At 36.5% G+C, this 18,644-nt stretch overlaps 1 non-coding gene across 1 annotated transcript; it reads right to left on the reverse strand.

The window, feature by feature from the left end:
• Positions 1-742: 742 nt before the first annotated feature.
• Positions 743-845, reverse strand: LOC112442482 (U6 spliceosomal RNA). The gene has a single exon (XR_003030569.1). It is a non-coding gene; the product is annotated as a U6 spliceosomal RNA (small nuclear RNA).
• Between the last annotated feature and the right edge of the window lie 17,799 nt (positions 846-18,644).

Here is an 18,644-nt window from a genome sequence, read left to right on the forward strand (position 1 = left end):
TCGCTAAGTCATGTCTGACCTTTGCAACCCCGTGAACTGTAGCCTTCAAGGCTCTTCTGTCTATGGGATTCTCCAGGCAAGAATACTGGAGTGGGTTGCCATTTCCTTCTCCAGGGGATCTTCCTGACCCAGGAATCAAACCCAGGTCTCCTGCATTACAGACAGATTCTGTACTGACTGAGCTAATGATTTAAGTCCATAGTCAACTTTGAGTTAATCTGAGGTTTAACTTGAGCGTAATTTCCTTACCTGTAGATGGCCCCTTTTCTAGCACCATTTGTTGAAAAGGCTACCCTTCCTTCACTGAATTGCTTTCACTCCTTTGTAAAAAGAGTATGGAATTTATATTTCAAAAAATGTACAGTAAGATTGAAGGCAAAAGGAAAAGAGGACAGCAAAAGATGAGACAGTTAGCATCACCAACTCAATGGACATGAATTTGAGCAAATGCTGGGAGATAGTAAAGGACAGGGAAGCCTAACATGCTGCAATTCGTGGGGTCACAAAGAGTTGGTCACAACTTATCAACTGAACAACAACATTGTTTATAAACTGTAAAACACTAGAAGTAACTTTTTATAATAAATAAATCCATGGTGACATAAATGAGAAAAAAAAAGATCTACATATACAAGTGTATAAATAAAAATATATATCATGTAGATAATATATGCTTCTGTGTTTAGATAGTAAATCACCAGAAAGCAAGTAATTTTTAATAATAGAGATAAATTGAGGTTTAAAAAACATGGACTACGTCATGAATTTGTGTCTCATTCTTATGCATATACATGTTAATCTTCTCTTATCATTCCCAAAACTTTTTATATGCACTATCAGAATGCATACTGCTCATATGTTTTGACTCATCATTTTTACTTATGAAAATTCCTTTCTAAATATGTAGTATGTGCCCATGGCTATTTCTACAGCATTATTTATAACAGCTAATAAAGGAAGAAGGTAATAAGTTTAAAAATGCTACACAGGAAAAGTGTGTTAGTCATCCATTGCTGTGCAACAAATTGCCCCAAAATTTAGCAACTTAAAACAACAGCTTATGTCATAATGTCTCTGGTATCTACCCATGACTTATCTGGGCCCTCTAAATGAGAAAGATTGCTTTCAGATGGTAGTTGAGGCTCAAGTTTTTCCCTGAAAGTTCAACTGGGAAAGGATCCATGCCCAAGCTTATTCATATAGTTGCTGGCAGGTTTCAGTTCCTTGTAGGCTTTGGACAGAGGGCATCAGTTCCTCTTTGGGTTTTGGTCAGAGCCTATCATTAGAAGGACTGATGTTGAAGCTGAAACTCCAATACTTTGGCCACCTGATGCAAAGAGCTGACTCACTTGAAAAGACCATGATGCTGGGAAAGATTACAGGCAGGAGGAGAAGGGGATGGCAGAGGATGAGATGGTTGGATGGCATCACCAACTCAATGGACATGAGTTTGGGTTAACTCCAGGAGTTAGTGATGGACGGGGAGGCCTGGCATGCTGCAGTTCATGGCGTCACAAAGAGTCAGACACAACTGAGTGACTGAACTATCTTTGGTTTATTGACTTGTGGGCTCCTCCATGTTGTAACTTGCTTTACTGTAATGAACAAGGAGAATGAATGCAAGCCAGTGGAGGAGTCTATTGTCACCTAATCACAGAGGTGACTTCTATTTGATTTTGCTGTATTCCGTTCACTGGAAGCAAATTCCCAGATCCAGCATACTCAAGGTAAGGGGAATGATATGAGTGGGAATACAAGGAGGCAGAGATTTGGTAATCTACATCAGAAGTTGCCTACCACAATAAGTAAATAACTACATTTTATGTTTATACATATACACTCAATGTTGTGAATCCATTGAATTTTCTACAGTAATTACATAGCGTATGGTATTGCTGTCATCAGTAATGAAAAAAACCTTAGTGACTTGTGATTCAATATCAAATATTCAAAAATATGCTGAACTGGAGCCCAAGGGGAAGATGATAAAAATATTAGATAGAAAAATACCTGATCAAGGCTGATAATTTTTCAGGTTAACTCAAAAAATATAAACTTCAAATCCAAAAGCTCAAGGATCTTCCAGTAGGTATAATGAAGGACATACCAATGAATACTTTATCATAATTGCTAGAAAACTATGGTTAAAAGAGAAATCTTAAACCAGGAAGAAAATGATTCTGAGAAACAAAGTATAAAAATGACTGTTTATCTCTTATCAGAAATACTGAAAGTCAGAAGACAATAGAATAATCCCTTTAAAATACTGGGGGGGCGGGGGGAGGGCGGGGAATTGTCAACCTAAAATTACATATCCAGTGAAAATATTAATCAAAACTGAAAGTAAAATAGAGACATTTTAAGATAAGAAAAACCAAAAAAATCATCACTGGTTGACCTATTACACAAGAAATGAAGGAATTTCTTCAGGCTAAAGAGAAATGATACAAGATGAAAACTTAAGCCTACATGAATGAAGAGCCCTAGAAATGGCAAATACATGGAGTGAATATGAAACACATTTTCCTCATTTATTAATTTATTTAAACAGTATTTGATTCTTGGAACAAAGAAAATAAGACTGTATTGTAGATTTTCTTTATATGTAGAAGTAAAATGTATGTCAACAGCAGCAGGAAGGATGGGAGGGTACTTCCTGGACATATACTAAATACTAAAACTAACAGAAAGGTCTATACATAAAAAATAAAGAATAAAAAAATGAAATACTAAAAAATTTTGATTAGTCTAAGAGTAGAAGAAAAGGAACAATAAGAAAATAGAAAACCAATGTGACTCAGTAATAGTAATAATATTAAACCCTATTAATATTAGACTAAAGCATAAAGACAAAACTATATGCTGACTATAAGAAACACTCTTCAAATATAAAGACACAGATAAGATAAATATAAAAGGATGGTTAAAAAAAGATATATTAACAGTAAGAATGAGAAAGGTGATACAGCTATATTATTACAATCATACAAAGAAGATTTCAAGATAAAAATATTTCTAAAGATAAAAAGAAACATTTCCTACTGACAAAGGGTTAATTGTTCAAGAAGACATGCTGAGTGAATGTACACATGACAACAGATCTTCAAAACACATAAGGCAGAAACAGAGTAGTGGGAGAAACAGACAAATTTAGAATTATAATGGAAGACTTTTATCCTCTCTCCAGTAGTTGATAGAAAAAAAAATAAGAAAAAAGAATATTTGAATATTCTCAACCAACTTAACCTCACTGAGCTGCATAAAATACAACATTCAAAATCAAAATGCATATTTATTTCAAGTACATATGGAAAATTCACCAAAATAGACCATCTGTTGAGAGATTAAAGAAGACTCAATAAATATCATACATTGAAATACAGAGTATTTTGTGACTATAATAGAATTAAGTTGTTAAAATTATTAATGACAAAATTAGCAAATATTAAAAAATTTTAATATACAGTGATTGGAAATTAAACAAAATATTCTAAATATGCCATGGATCAGAGAAAAATCATAATGCAAATTAGAAGTTATTTTAAAAGGAATAATAATGAAAACAAAGCACTTTGAAATTTTCAGGATACAATGAAAGCAGCATTTGAGGTAATGTTATAGCATTAACTGCTTATATTAGAAAAATAAAAAGGCTTAAAGTAAAAAAAACAAAAAGAAAATAGTGTAAGAGTCTAGAAATAGATCCACATCTATAGAGGCAAAGATGTTTGACAAAGTCACCAAAGTAATTCAACAGGGGAACTAATAGTCTTTTCAACAAAAAGTTCTGAAAGATCTCAATATCCATATGAAACAAGATAATCTTTAATGCCTAGCTCACACCACCGACCGGAGAAGGCAGTGGCACCCCACTCCAGTATTCTTGCCTGGAAAATCCCATGGACGGAGGAGCCTGGTAAGCTGCCGCCCATGGGGTCGCTAAGAGTCGGACACGACTGAGTGACTTCACTTTCACTTTTCACTTTCATGCATCGGAGAAGGCAATGGCAACCCACTCCAGTGTTCTTGCCTGGAGAATCCCAGGGACGGGGGAGCCTGGTGGGCTGCCGTCTATGGGGTCACACGGAGTCGGACATGACTGAAGCGACTCAGCAGCACACCACTGACAATATTTAATTCAGTGTAAACTGTAGACCTAAACCTAATACAGTATACTAACGCATATACATGGAATCTAGAAAGATGGTAAGGATAACCCTGTATGCGAGACAGCAAAAGAGCACAGATGTATAGAACAGTCTTTTGGACTCTGTTGGGGGAGGGGGGGATGATTTGGGAGAATGGCATTGAAACATGTATGATATCATATAAGAAACAAATCACCAGTCCAGGTTCAATGCAGGATACAGGAAGCTTGGGGCTGGTGCACTGAGATGACCCAGAGGGATGGTATGGGGAGGAAGGTGGGAGGGGGTTCAGGATTGGGAACACATGTACACCTGTGGTGGATTCATGTTGATGTATGGCAAAACCAATACAACATTATAAAGTAATTAGCCTCTAATTAAAATAAATAAATTTAAAATAAAAAAATAGTAAAAACATATACTGAAAAAAAAATTTTTTTAAAAGATAAGATAAGAGAATATCTTCACATTCTCAGGGCAGGCAAAGATGTCTTAATGAAGAACCCAAAAGCATTAAATAAAAAAGAAAATAAATACTGATCAATTTAACGTCATAAAAATTAAAAACATTCATCAACAAATATTGATAAATAAATGAATATGCAAGACAAAGACAGGAGAAATATGTCAAATGACTGTACTTAAAATATACAAATACATCCTACACTGTAATAATAAGAGGCCCCAGAACTACTGGGCAAAAAGCTTGAACATATACTTCACAAAGAAAGATACATGAATGGCTAGTATGCACATGCCAAAGAGCTCAACATTATGAATCATCAGGGGCATGCATACTAGAGCCCTCATGAGACACCACTTCAAACTTTAAAATGGTTGAAATCAAAAAGAATGACCACACCAAATGTTGTTGAGGATGTGGAGCACCTAAAACTCTAATGATGGTAGAGGAAAGTGGTAAAGCTAATACTTTAGGAAATTAGTTTGGCAATTTCTTATAAAATTATACATATGACCAAAACAAAGAAAGAAAGAGAGAGGGAGGGAGAAAGAAAGAAGGAGAAATAAAAAAGGAACCAAATGTCCACTAATAGAATAGACAAATAGCAGTGTTTTATGAAAAAACATAAAACTGGGGATGGCAGTGATGTACTCCTCAGCAATAAAAGAAAAGACTATTAATACATGCAACAATATTGAAGAATCTCGAAAGCATTTTTCTGAGCAAAAAGAATGTGGTGATTCCACTTATATGAAACAGATAAAACTAATCGATGGTGTTAGAAATCAGAACTGTGGTTTTCTCTGGAGAGAGGCAGCCAGAATTTATGGGGTAAGATCATGAAGGAACTCTTTGGAGTGTGTTAAATGCTCTATATGTTCATGGGGATGAACATATTTTTCAAAACTCATCAAACTTCACATTTAAAATCTATGCATTTAACTCTATGTTAATGATGTACCAGTAATATTAGTAAAAACTTAACTGATAACCGTATCTCTTCTTGGGAAACTCTTGCTCATTAGTTGAAGTCATCAAAATGAACCCCTTCAAAATCCCACAGTCTCATTTTGTATCGGCTAACCTGCCGAATATGAGGATGACACCACCCTTATGGCAGAAAGCTAAGAAGAACTAAAGATCCTCTTGATGAAAGTGAAAGAGGAGAGTGAAAAAGTTGGCTTAAAACTCAACATTCAGAAAACTAAGATCATGGCATCTGGTCCCATCACTTTATGCCAAATAGATGGGGAAACAATGGAAACAGTGACAGACTTTATTTTCTTGAGCTCCAAAATCACTATGGATGGTGAGTGGAGCCATGAAATTAAAAGATGCATGCTCCTTGGAAGAAAAGCTATGACAGACCTAGACAGCATATTAAAAAATCATGTACGGATGTGAGAGCTGAACTATAAGGAAAGTTGAGCACCGAAGAATTGATGCTTTTGAACTGTGGTGTTGGAGAAGACTCTTGAGAGTCTCTTGGACTGCAAGGAGATCCAACCAGTCCATCCTAAAGGAAATAAGTCCTGAATATTCAATGGAAGGACTGATGCTGAAGCTGAAACTCCAATACTTTGGCCACCTGATGCGAAAAACTGACTCATTGGAAAAGACCCTGATGTTGGGCAAGATCAAGAGCAAGAGGAGAAGGGGATGGCAGAGGATGAGATGGTTGGATGGCATCACTGACTCAATCGACATGAGTTTGAATAAGCTCCAGGAGTTGGTGATGGACAGGGAAGCCTGCCGTGCTGCAGTCCATGAGGTCCCAAAGAGTCAGACACAACTGAGCAACTGAACTGTTTGACTGAACCTGCCAAAAGAATGAAAGGGCAAACTCTAGTCTAACATATTAATAGTTCCAGATGCATTTCTTCTTCCAATCATATTCCCCTGCACCTACAGCACTGCTACAGTATAAGAAGAATAGACAAGAAAACCAGATAGAATTTCACCCTTATTTATTACTGAAGATAGTTCCCAGGTGAATAACAGTAGCATCTCTTTCATAGGTAGGCAGATGCAACAGTTTTAATACCTCTTTCTGAATAGTTTAAAGACCTCTTTGATTTGAAAGTTTATTAAGTTTTCATTAATATTTTATTTTGTCCTGTCAGTGAGTGCTAGCTAGTTCATACACTTGAAATAGCAAATGCTAAAAAGGTTCAAAATATCTGATCAGCAAGAGTCCCTCCATCTTTCCCGCAGTCCCAATCAAGTCCTCTTTGAAGTTCCAAACTCTATGGCCCCTGGGGCAGAGAAATCTCTAAGCAGAGTTATAAATGTCCCAAGACCTTTAGGCCTGAGGTTTCACAATATGCTATACCCTATTCATCTTCCTGACGGTGAAAACAAATGAAAAATTCTTGGAGTGAAAGGGAGCTGGACAGTCATATTTTTTTTTAATTAGTACCATCAAATTTCTCTTTGAAACAAGTTCTCAAATCACGCTAATCAACAATTTTTTAAAAAATGAAGAAGTCTATTTCTAAGTTGTTAAGCAAGAAAAGCAAAGTGCAACCAATGATGTTCTGCTTGTGTTGGAATTTCAATGGAAATGTCATCTCTTATTCTCAAAAGACATGCAAGTAAGTAGCACACATCAACCTATCTTCTTAGACCCAGAAGTTGCACTATCCTCAAACTCTAGAATGAGTTGAACACAAATTATTAATTTCATGGTAAAACCAACATGAAGAGATAGTGATAAAAAAGAAATCATTATGTTGTCTTAGGTAAGTCCTTCATTTGTTTTCAGCCGTTATTTGTCTCCTGGACATCCATTAGCCTTCATCAATCCTTGCTATTTTGAAATCAATTAAGATCTGATACATAAAAGTTTACTAAAGGAGAAAATTCCAGAGACTGACAAATCATATTCTTAACTGCCTCTTTCCCAAACTTACCCCCAATGCAGCTGTTTCACTGATAGGGTTGGGGTCCCTTTAGACGGGATGTCATGGTGTCTCCAGATCCAGGAGATCTTGTTCCAACTCAACCACTGTGTAGCCATGAGTAAGCTCTTCCTCTCATTCTCCCTCATTCTCCTCGACTGACAATCTTTAGTTGGTGGGTCTAGAATTATAGAGTCACTTTGTGTAAAGTTTCGTATAAACCAAGAGGATCTATCTTAATGCTTTCCCATCAAACTCTCAAATTTACCTGCGACTCTTTCTATCTTCCTTCCTTTCTCCCCATGAGAGTGAGCAGCTTTCTTCATACCTAAGATCAACTGTTTGACTGTTGCTTGGGATCACAGTCTCCATCTTCTAGGAAATGGGTCTTAATCATGACTGCACATTAAATCACTTTGTGAACTTTTATTTTGCTTTTTTTAATATCTACCAATCTCATTCCAGAAGGAAGGTTTGGAGGATAAAGATAGTGGCTGAGGCATCAGCATTTTTTCTTTTTTTTTTTTAATTTTTTTAAAATTTTATTTTATTTTTAAACTTTACAATATTGTATTAGTTTTGCCAAACATCGAAATGAATCCGCCACAGGTATACCCATGCTCCCCATCCTGAACCCTCCTCCCTCCTCCCTCCCCATACCCTCCCTCTGGGTCATCCCAGTGCACCAGCCCCAAGCATCCAGAATCGTGCATCCAACCTGGACTGGTGACTCGTTTCACATATGATATTATACATGTTTCAATGCCATTCTCCCAAATCTCCCCACCCTCTCCCTCTCCCACAGAGTCCGTAAGACTGATCTATACATCAGTGTCTCTTTTGCTGTCTCGTACACAGGGTTATTGTTACCATCTTTCTAAATTCCATACATATGCGTTAGTATACTGTATTGGTGTTTTTCTTTCTGGCTTACTTCACTCTGTATAATAGGTTCCAGTTTCATCCACTTCATTAGAACTGATTCAAATGTATTCTTTTTAATGGCTGAGTAATACTCCATTGTGTATATGTACCACTGCTTTCTTATCCATTCATCTGCTGTTGCTTCCATGTCCTGGCTTTTATAAACAGTGCTGAGATGAACATTGGGGTACACATGTCTCTTTCCCTTCTGGTTTCCTCAGTGTGTATGCCCAGCAGTGGGATTGCTGGATCATAAGGCAGTTCTATTTCCAGTTTTTTAAGGAATCTTCACATTGTTCTCCATAGTGGCTGTACTAGTTTGCATTCCCACCAACAGTGTAAGAGGATTCCCTTTTCTCCACACCCTCTCCAGCATTTATTGCTTGTAGACTTTAGGATCGCAGCCATTCTGACTGGCATGAAATGGTACCTCATAGTGGTTTTGATTTGCATTTCTCTGATAATGAGTGATGTTGAGCATCTTTCCATGTGTTTGTTAGCCATCTGTATGTCTTCTTTGGAGAAATGTCTATTTAGTTCTTTGGCCCATTTTTTGATTGGGTCGTTTATTTTTCTGGAGTTGAGCTGTAGGAGTTGCTTGTATATTTTTGAGATTAGTTGTTTGTAAGTTGCTTCATTTGCTATTATTTTCTCCCATTCTGAAGGCTGCCTTTTCACCTTGCTAATAGTTTCCTTTGTTGTGCAGAAGCTTTGAATTTTAATTAGGTCCCATTTGTTTATTTTTGCTTTTATTTCCAATATTCTGGGAGGTGGGTCATAGAGGATCCTGCTGTGATGTATGTCGGAGAATGTTTTGCCTATGTTCTCCTCTAGGAGTTTTATAGTTTCTGGTCTTATGTATAGATCTTTAATCCATCTTGAGTTTATTTTTGTGTATGGTGTTAGAAAGTGTTCTAGTTTCATTCTTTTACAAGTGGTTGACCAGTTTTCCCAGCACCACTTGTTAAAGAGATTGTCTTTTATCCATTGTATATTCTTGCCTCCTTTGTCAAAGATAAGGTGTCCATAGGTGCATGGATTTATCTCTGAGCTTTCTATTTTGTTCCATTGATCTATATTTCTGTCTTTGTGCCAGTACCATACTCTCTTGATAACTGTGGCTTTGTAATAGAGCCTGAATTCAGGTAGGTTGATTCCTCCATTTCCATTCTTCTTTCTCAAGATAGCTTTGGCTATTCAAGGTTTTTTGTATTTCCATACAAATTGTGAAATCATTTGTTCTAGCTCTGTGAAGAATACCGTTGGTAGCCTAATAGGGATTGCATTGAATCTATAAATTGCTTTGGGTAGTATACTCATTTTCACTATATTGATTCTTCCAATCCATGAACATGGTATATTTCTCCATCCATTAGTGTCCTCTTTGATTTCTTTCACCAGTGTTTTATAGTTTTCTATATATAGGTCTTTAGTTTCTTTAGGTAGATATGTTCCTAAGTATTTTATTCTTTCCGTTGCAATGGTGAATGGAATTGTTTCCTTAATTTCTCTTTCAGTTTTCTCATTATTAGTGTATAGGAATGCAAGGGATTTCTGTGTGTTGATTTTATATCCTGCAACTTTACTATAATCATTGATTAGTTCTAGTAATTTTCTGGTGGAGTCTTTAGGGTTTTCTATGTAGAGGATCATGTCATCTGCAAATAGTGAGAGTTTTACTTCTTCTTTTCCAATTTGGATTCCTTTTATTTCTTTTTCTGCTCTGATTGCTGTGGCCAAAACTTCCAAAACTATGTTGAATAGCAATGGTGAAAGTGGGCACCCTTGTCTTGTTCCTGACTTTAGAGGAAATGCTTTCAATTTTTCACCATTGAGGATAATGTTTGCTATGGGATTGTCATATATAGCTTTTATTATGTTGAGGTATGTTCCTTCTATTCCTGCTTTCTGGAGAGTTTTTATCATAAAAGGATGTTGAATTTTGTCAAAGGCTTTCTCTGCATCTATTGAGATAATCATATGGTTTTTATTTTTCAATTTGTTAATGTGGTGTATTACATTGATTGATTTGCAGATATTGAAGAATCCTTGCATCCCTGGGATAAAGCCCACTTGGTCATGGTGTATGATCTTTTTAATGTGTTGTTGGATTCTGATTGCTAGAATTTTGTTAAGGATTTTTGCATCTATGTTCATCAGTGATATTGGCCTGTAGTTTTCTTTTTTTGTGGGATCTTTGTCAGGTTTTGATATTAGGGTGATGGTGGCCTCATAGAATGAGTTTGGAAGTTTACCTTCCTCTGCAATTTTCTGGAAGAGTTTGAGCAGGATAGGTGTTAGCTCTTCTCTAAATTTTTGGTAGAATTCAGCTGTGAAGCCGTCTGGAACTGGGCTTTTGTTTGCTGGAAGATTTTTGATTACAGTTTCAATTTCCGTGCTTGTGATTGGTCTGTTAAGATTTTCTATTTCTTCCTGGTCCAGTTTTGGAAAGTTGTACTTTTCTAAGAATTTGTCCATTTCTTCCACGTTGTCCATTTTATTGGCATATAATTCTTGATAGTAGTCTCTTATGATCCTTTGTATTTCTGTGTTGTCTGTTGTGATCTCTCCATTTTCATTTCTAATTTTATTGATTTGATTTTTCTCCCTTTGTTTCTTGATGAGTCTGGCTAATGGTTTGTCAATTTTATTTATCCTTTCAAAGAACAAGCTTTTGGCTTTGTTGATTTTTGCTATGGTCTCTTTTGTTTCTTTTGCATTTATTTCTGCCCTAATTTTTAAGATTTCTTTCCTTTTATTAACCCTGGGGTTCTTCATTTCTTCCTTTTCTAGTTGCTTTAGGTGTAGGGTTAGGTTATTTATTTGAGTTTTTTCTTGTTTCTTGAGGTATGCCTGTATTGCTATGAACTTTCCCCTTAGGACTGCTTTTACAGTGTCCCATAGGTTTTGGGTTGTTGTGTTTTCATTTTCATTAGTTTCTATGCAAATTTTTATTTCTTTTTTGATTTCTTCTGTGATTTGTTGGTTATTCAGCAGCGTGTTGTTCAGCCTCCATATGTTGGAATTTTTAATAGTTTTTCTCCTGTAATTAAGATCTAATCTTACTGCACTGTGGTCAGAAAAGATGCTTGGAATGATTTCTATTTTTTTGAATTTACCAAGGCTAGCTTTATGGCCCAGGATGTGATCTATCCTGGAGAAGGTTCCATGTGCGCTTGAGAAAAAGGTAAAATTCATTGTTTTGGGATGAAATGTCCTATAGATATCAATTAGGTCTAACTGGTCTATTGTATCATTTAAAGATTGTGTTTCCTTGTTAATTTTCTGTTTAGTTGATCTATCCATAGGTGTGAGTGGGGTATTAAAGTCTCCCACTATTATTGTGTTATTGTTAATTTCTCCTTTCATACTTGTTAGTATTTGTCTTACATATTGCGGCACTCCCATGTTGGGTACATATATATTTATAATTGTTATATCTTCTACTTGGATTGATCCTTTGATCATTATGTAGTGACCATCTTTGTCTCTTTTCACAGCCTTTGTTTTAAAGTCTATTTTATCTGATATAAGTATTGCTACTCCCACTTTCTTTTTGTCCCTATTTGCATGGAAAATCTTTTTCCAGCCCTTCACTTTCAGTCTGTATGTGTCCCCTGTTTTGAGGTGGGTCTCTTGTAGACAACATATGTAGGGGTCTTGCTTTTGTATCCATTTAGCCAGTCTTTGTCTTTTGGTTGGGGCATTCAACCCATTTACGTTTAAGGTAATTACTGATAAGTATGATCCCGTTGCCATTTACTTTATTGTTTTGGGTTCAATTTTATACACCGTTTTTGTGTTTCCTGTCTAGAGAATATCCTTTAGTATTTGTTGGAGAGCTGGTTTGATGGTGCTGAATTCTCTTAGCTTGTGCTTGTCTGAAAAGCTTTTGATTTCTCCCTCATATTTGAATGAGATCCTTGCTGGGTACAGTAATCTAGGCTGTAGGTTATTTTCTTTCATCACTTTAAGTATGTCTTGCCATTCCCTCCTGGCTTGAAGAGTTTCTATTGAAAGATCGACTGTTATCCTTATGGGAATCCCCTTGTGTGTTATTTGTTGTTTTTCCCTTGCTGCTTTTAATATTTGTTCTTTGTGTTTGATCTTTGTTAATTTGATTAATATGTGTCTTGGGGTGTTTCACCTTGGGTTTATCCTGTTTGGGACTCTCTGGGTTTCTTGGACTTGGGTGATTATTTCCTTTTCCATTTTAGGGAAGTTTTCAACTATTATCTCTTCAAGTATTTTCTCATGGTCTTTCTTTTTGTCTTCTTCTTCTGGGACCCCTATAATTCGAATGTTGTAGAGTTTAATATTGTCCTGGAGGTCTCTGAGATTGTCCTCATTTCTTTTAATTCGTTTTTCTTTTATCCTCTCTGATTCATTTATTTCTACCATTCTATCTTCTAATTCACTAATCCTATCTTCTGCCTCTGTTATTCTACTATTTGTTGCCTCCAGAGTGTTTTTAATTTCATTTATTGCATTATTCATTATATATTGACTCCCTTTTATTTCTTCTAGGCCCTTGTTAAACCTTTCTTGCATCTTCTCAATCTTTGTCTCCAGGCTATTTATCTGTGATTCCATTTTGATTTCAAGATTTTGGATCAATTTCACTATCAATATTCCGAATTCTTTACCAGGTAGATTCCCTATCTCTTCCTCTTTTGTTTGGTTTGGTGGGCATTTATCCTGTTCCTTTATCTGCTGGGTATTCCTCTGTCTCTTCATCTTGTTTAAATTGCTGAATTTGAGGTGTCCTTTCTGTATTCTGGCAGTTTGTGGAGTTCTCTTTATTGTGGCGTTTCCTCGCTCTGTGTGGGTTGTACAGGTGGCTTGTCAAGGTTTCTTGGTTAGGGAAGCTTGTGTCGGTGTTCTGGTGGGTGGAGCTGTATTTCTTCTCTCTCCTTTCAAAGACTTGGGTTGCTTTTCTGGGTGCCTGATGTCCTCTGCTGGCATTCAGAAGTTGTTTTGTGGAATTTACTCGGCGTTTAAATGTTCTTTTGATGAATTTGTTGGGGAGAAAGTGTTCTCCCCATCCTACTCCTCCACCATCTTAGGTCCTCCCCCGGCATCAGCATTTTTTCAAAGTTCTTAAGGCAATTTAAATGCATAACCATAGTTGAGAAACTCTGATCTAGAAAAGATTATGTGATCCATAATTTCTCTGTGAGTGCTGATTCCTTCCTACTAAGTATTTAGACACAATTAAGCCTCCCACTATGAAAATTCCTCTTTCAACTCTCCCCATCCCTAGCTATCTCCCAACTCTATTCTCATGATATGACTGTTTTTACTTGTTGAATTTGATTTACTAAAAAAAAATTAAAGAACCTTTGCATGAGGAATATCGGACTTTTTAATTCTGTCTTTATCTGACTTTTAGTATCAGGATTGTTCTGGTCTATAGAATGAGATGCGAGATATTCTTGTCTTTTCCACTTTCTGCAGGAGTTTTGTAGAATTGGTATTATTTCTTCTTCAAGTGCTTGGCAGAATTGACTGATGAAACTGGATGGCTGGGAGTTTTCTTGGGAAAATGAAAAGGTTAGTTGTTCAGTCGTGTCTGACTGTATGAAACCTCATGGACTGTAGCCCACTAGATTCCCCTGTCTATGGAATTCTCCAGGTGAGAATATTGGAGTGGGTAGCCATTCTCTTCTGCAGGGGTTCTTCCCAGCCCAGGGATTGAACTCAGATCTCCTGCATTGCAGGCAGATTCTTTGCCATAGATATAAGGCTATAGGTTATCTAATTCTTCTTGAGAAATCTTAGTAGTTGGTGTCTTTTATGGAATTTTGCCGGTTAAGTTGGCTAATTTGGTTTCATAAAGTAATTTATAATATTGCCCCAGTATTCTCTTGATACCTGTAGGAATCACACTCTCAGTACTGATATTGGTAATTATTACCTTTACTCTATTTGTTCAGATAAAAATATCTAAAGATTTACTGATTTTATTAAATTTCTCAGATAACTTTGTTTTGGTTTCATTTTTTTTTTTTTTTCTGTTTTCTAGCTCACTGATTTCTAGTCTGATCTATATTATTTCTTCTGCTTACTGACATTTCCTCATCTTTTTCTAGTTTCTTAAGTTGGAACCTGAGGCCATTAGTTTAAGATCTTTTCTAATATAGATATTTGGTGCTATGCATTTCCCTCTAAATGCTGCTTTGATCAGCATCCCATAAATATTAATATATTGTGTTTTCATTTCATCCAGTTCAAAATACTTTCAAATTTCAATTTTTATTTATTTTTTGACAAACAGGTCATTTAGAAATGTGTTATTTGTTATTTATTTTCCAAATATTTGAGGATTTTAACATCTTTATCTGTTATTTATTTCTAATTTTCTTCCACTGTTCTTAGATAACATATATTCTACATGATCTGAATCCTTCTACATTTATTGAGTTTATTTTTGTGATCCAGAATGTGTTTATATTGATAACATCCAATGTACACTTTTTTAAAAGTGTACTCTATTGTTGGATGGCAATATTCTATAAATGTCAACCAGGTAAAGTTGGTTTATAGTGTTGTTCAACAGGAATTGAACGTGGGTCTCCTGCATTGCAGGCAGAGTCTTTACTGTCTGAGCCATCAGGGAAGCCAATCTTTACTGGAATTTAATTTTAAGCAGACCTTTTTATTTTTTTTTAATTTATTTTATTTTTTAACTTTACAATATTGTATTGGTTTTGCCATATATCAACATGAATCCACCACAGGTATACACGTGTTCCCCATCCTGAACCCTCCTCCCTCCTCCCTCCCTATACCATCCCTCTGGGTCGTCCCAGTGCACCAGCCCCAAGCATCCAGTATCATGCATCGAACCTGGACTGGTGATTCATTTCATATATGATATTATACATGTTTCAATGCCATTCTCCCAAATCATCCCACCCTCTCCCTCTCCCACAGAGTCCAAAAGACTGATCTATACATCAGTGTCTCTTTTGCTGTCTCGTATACAGGGTTATTGTTACCATCTTTCTCAATTCCATATATATGCGTTAGTATACTGTATTGGTGTTTTTCTTTCTGGCTTACTTCACTCTGTATAATAGGCTCCAGTTTCATCCACCTCATTAGAACTGATTCAAATGTATTCTTTTTAATGGCTGAGTAATACTCCATTGTGTATATGTACCACTGCTTTCTTATCCATTCATCTGCTGATGGACATCTAGGTTGCTTCCATGTCCTGGCTATTATAAACAGTGCTGAGATGAACATTGGGGTACATGTGTCTCTTTCCCTTCTGGTTTCCTCAGTGTGTATGCCCAGCAGTGGGATTGCTGGATCATAAGGCAGTTCTATTTCCAGTTTTTTAAGGAATCTCCACACTGTTCTCCATAGTGGCTGTACTAGTTTGCATTCCCACCAACAGTGTAAGAGGGTTCCCTTTTCTCCACACCCTCTCCAGCATTTATTGCTTGTAGACTTTAGGATCGCAGCCATTCTGACTGGTGTGAAATGGTACCTCATAGTGGTTTTGATTTGCATTTCTCTGATAATGAGTGATGTTGAGCATCTTTCCATGTGTTTGTTAGCCATCTGTATGTCTTCTTTGGAGAAATGTCTATTTAGTTCTTTGGCCCATTTTTTGATTGGGTCGTTTATTTTTCTGGAGTTGAGCTGTAGGAGTTGCTTGTATATTTTTGAGATTAGTTGTTTGTAAGTTGCTTCATTTGCTATTATTTTCTCCCATTCTGAAGGCTGCCTTTTCACCTTGCTTATAGTTTCCTTTGTTGTGCAAAAGCTTTGAATTTTAATTAGGTCCCATTTGCTTATTTTTGCTTTTATTTCCAATATTCTGGGAGGTGGGTCATAGAGGATCCTGCTGTGATGTATGTCAGAGAGTGTTTTGCCTATGTTCTCCTCTAGGAGTTTTATAGTTTCTGGTCTTACGTTTAGATCTTTAATCAATTTTGAGTTTATTTTTGTATATGGTGTTAGAAAGTGTTCTAGTTTCATTCTTTTACAAGTGGTTGACCAGTTTTCCCAGCACCATTTGTTAAAGAGATTGTCTTTTATCCATTGTATATTCTTGCCTCCTTTGTCAAAGATAAGGTGTCCATAGGTGTGTGGATTTATCTCTGGGCTTTCTATTTTGTTCCATTGATCTATATTTCTGTCTTTGTGCCAGTACCATACTGTCTTGATGACTATGGCTTTGTAGTAGAGCCTGAAGTCAGGCAGGTTGATTCCTCCAGTTCCATTCTTCTTTCTCAAGATTGCTTTGGCTATTCGAGGTTTTTTGTATTTCCATACAAATTGTGAAATCATTTGTTCTAGCTCTGTGAAGAATACCGTTGGTAGCTTGATAGGGATTGCATTGAATCTATAAATTACTTTGGGTAGTATACTCATTTTCACTATATTGATTCTTCCAATCCATGAACATGGTATATTTCTCCATCTATTAGTGTCCTCTTTGATTTCTTTCACCAGTGTTTTATAGTTTTCTATATATAGGTCTTTAGTTTCTTTAGGTAGATATGTTCCTAAGTATTTTATTCTTTTCGTTGTAACAGTGAATGGAATTGTTTCCTTAATTTCTCTCTTTTCTCATTATTACTGTATAGGAATGCAAGGGATTTCTGTGTGTTGATTTTATATCCTGAAACTTTACTATATTCATTGATTAGTTCTAGTAATTTTCTGATGGAGTCTAAATTTATGTAATGTACTTTTAATTGAAGTATGGTTGATTTACAATGTGTTAGTTTCTGCTATACAGCAAAGTGATTTAGTTTATATATATATATAGTTTCATTTTTGTATATTATAGGATATTGAACATAATTTCCATTCTCTACAATAGGAACTTGTTGTTTATTCCTTAAAAATATTGTGTAAGTGAAAGTCACTCAGTTGCGTCTGACTCTTTGTGACTGCATGGAGTATACAGTTCATGCAATTCTCCAGGCCAGAATACTGGAGTGGGCAGCCTTGCCCTTCTCCAGGGGATCTTCCCAACACAGGGATAGAACCCAGGTCTCCCACATTGCAGGTGGATTCTTTACCAGCTGACCCACAAGGAAAGCCCAAGAATACTGGAGTGGGTAACCTATCCCTTCTCCAGTGGATCTTCCTGACCCAGGAATCAAACCGAGGTCTCCTGCATTGCAGGCAGATTTTTTACCAACTGAGCTATCAGGGAAGCCCTTAATAATATTTGCATCTGCTATTCCCAAACTCCCAACCCATCATCCCCTCTTTTGACCCAGCAATCCCACTCCTTGACATATATTCAGGCAAAACTATAATTTGAGAAGATACATGCACCCCTATGTTCTCAACAGCACTATAGCCAAGACATGGAAGCAACCAAAACGTCTACCAGCCAATGAATGGATAAAGACGTTGTGGTATATATATACAATGAAATACTACTCGGCCATTAAAAGGAATGAAATAATGCCATTTGCAGCTACATGGATGGACCTAGAGATCATCATACAAAATGGAGTAAATCAGAAATATTAAGGCAAATGCTACATGATAACACTTACATGTGGAATCTAAGTAGTCATTGTAAACACCTACTTTTTATCCGCTGCCAATAAGCTTCATAAATTCATCTCCAAATTATCTCTTGGATGTATTTATTTCTCCTCATTATCACTGAATTCTCTGTAGTTTTAAACCACCCACTTTTCCTCCTGATTTGCTATACCAGTGATCACCAATGGGTTTTCCTCTTTTCACTTGTCTGAACCATGTCCTATTCTATCCATCTGATTACCAAGGAAACTTTTATAAAAGTACAACCACATCATATCATTTCTTCCAACTTTAAGACCTCATAATGCTTCTGCTTATTTAAAGTTACCATAAAAGCATGAGGAGATAAGCCACAAATTGGAAGAAGATATTTGCAACTTATCTGGAGAAGACAATGGCAACTCACCTCTGGTGCTCTTGCCTGGAAAATCCCATGGATGGAGGAGCCTGGTGGGCTGCAATCCATGGAGTCATGAAGAGTTGCACATGACTGAGCGACTTCACTTTCACTTTTCACTTTCATGCATTAGAGAAGGAAATGGCAACCTACTCCAGTGTTCTTGCCTGGAGAACCCCAGGGATGGGGGAGCCTGGTGGGCTGCCTTCTATAGGGTCACACGGAGTCAGACACAACTGAAGTGACTTAGCAGCAGCAACAGCAGTCAAAAAATTATCTGGAATATG

Source organism: Bos taurus, chromosome 18, assembly GCF_002263795.3.
Source record: "Bos taurus isolate L1 Dominette 01449 registration number 42190680 breed Hereford chromosome 18, ARS-UCD2.0, whole genome shotgun sequence".
NCBI lineage: Eukaryota > Metazoa > Chordata > Mammalia > Artiodactyla > Bovidae > Bos > Bos taurus.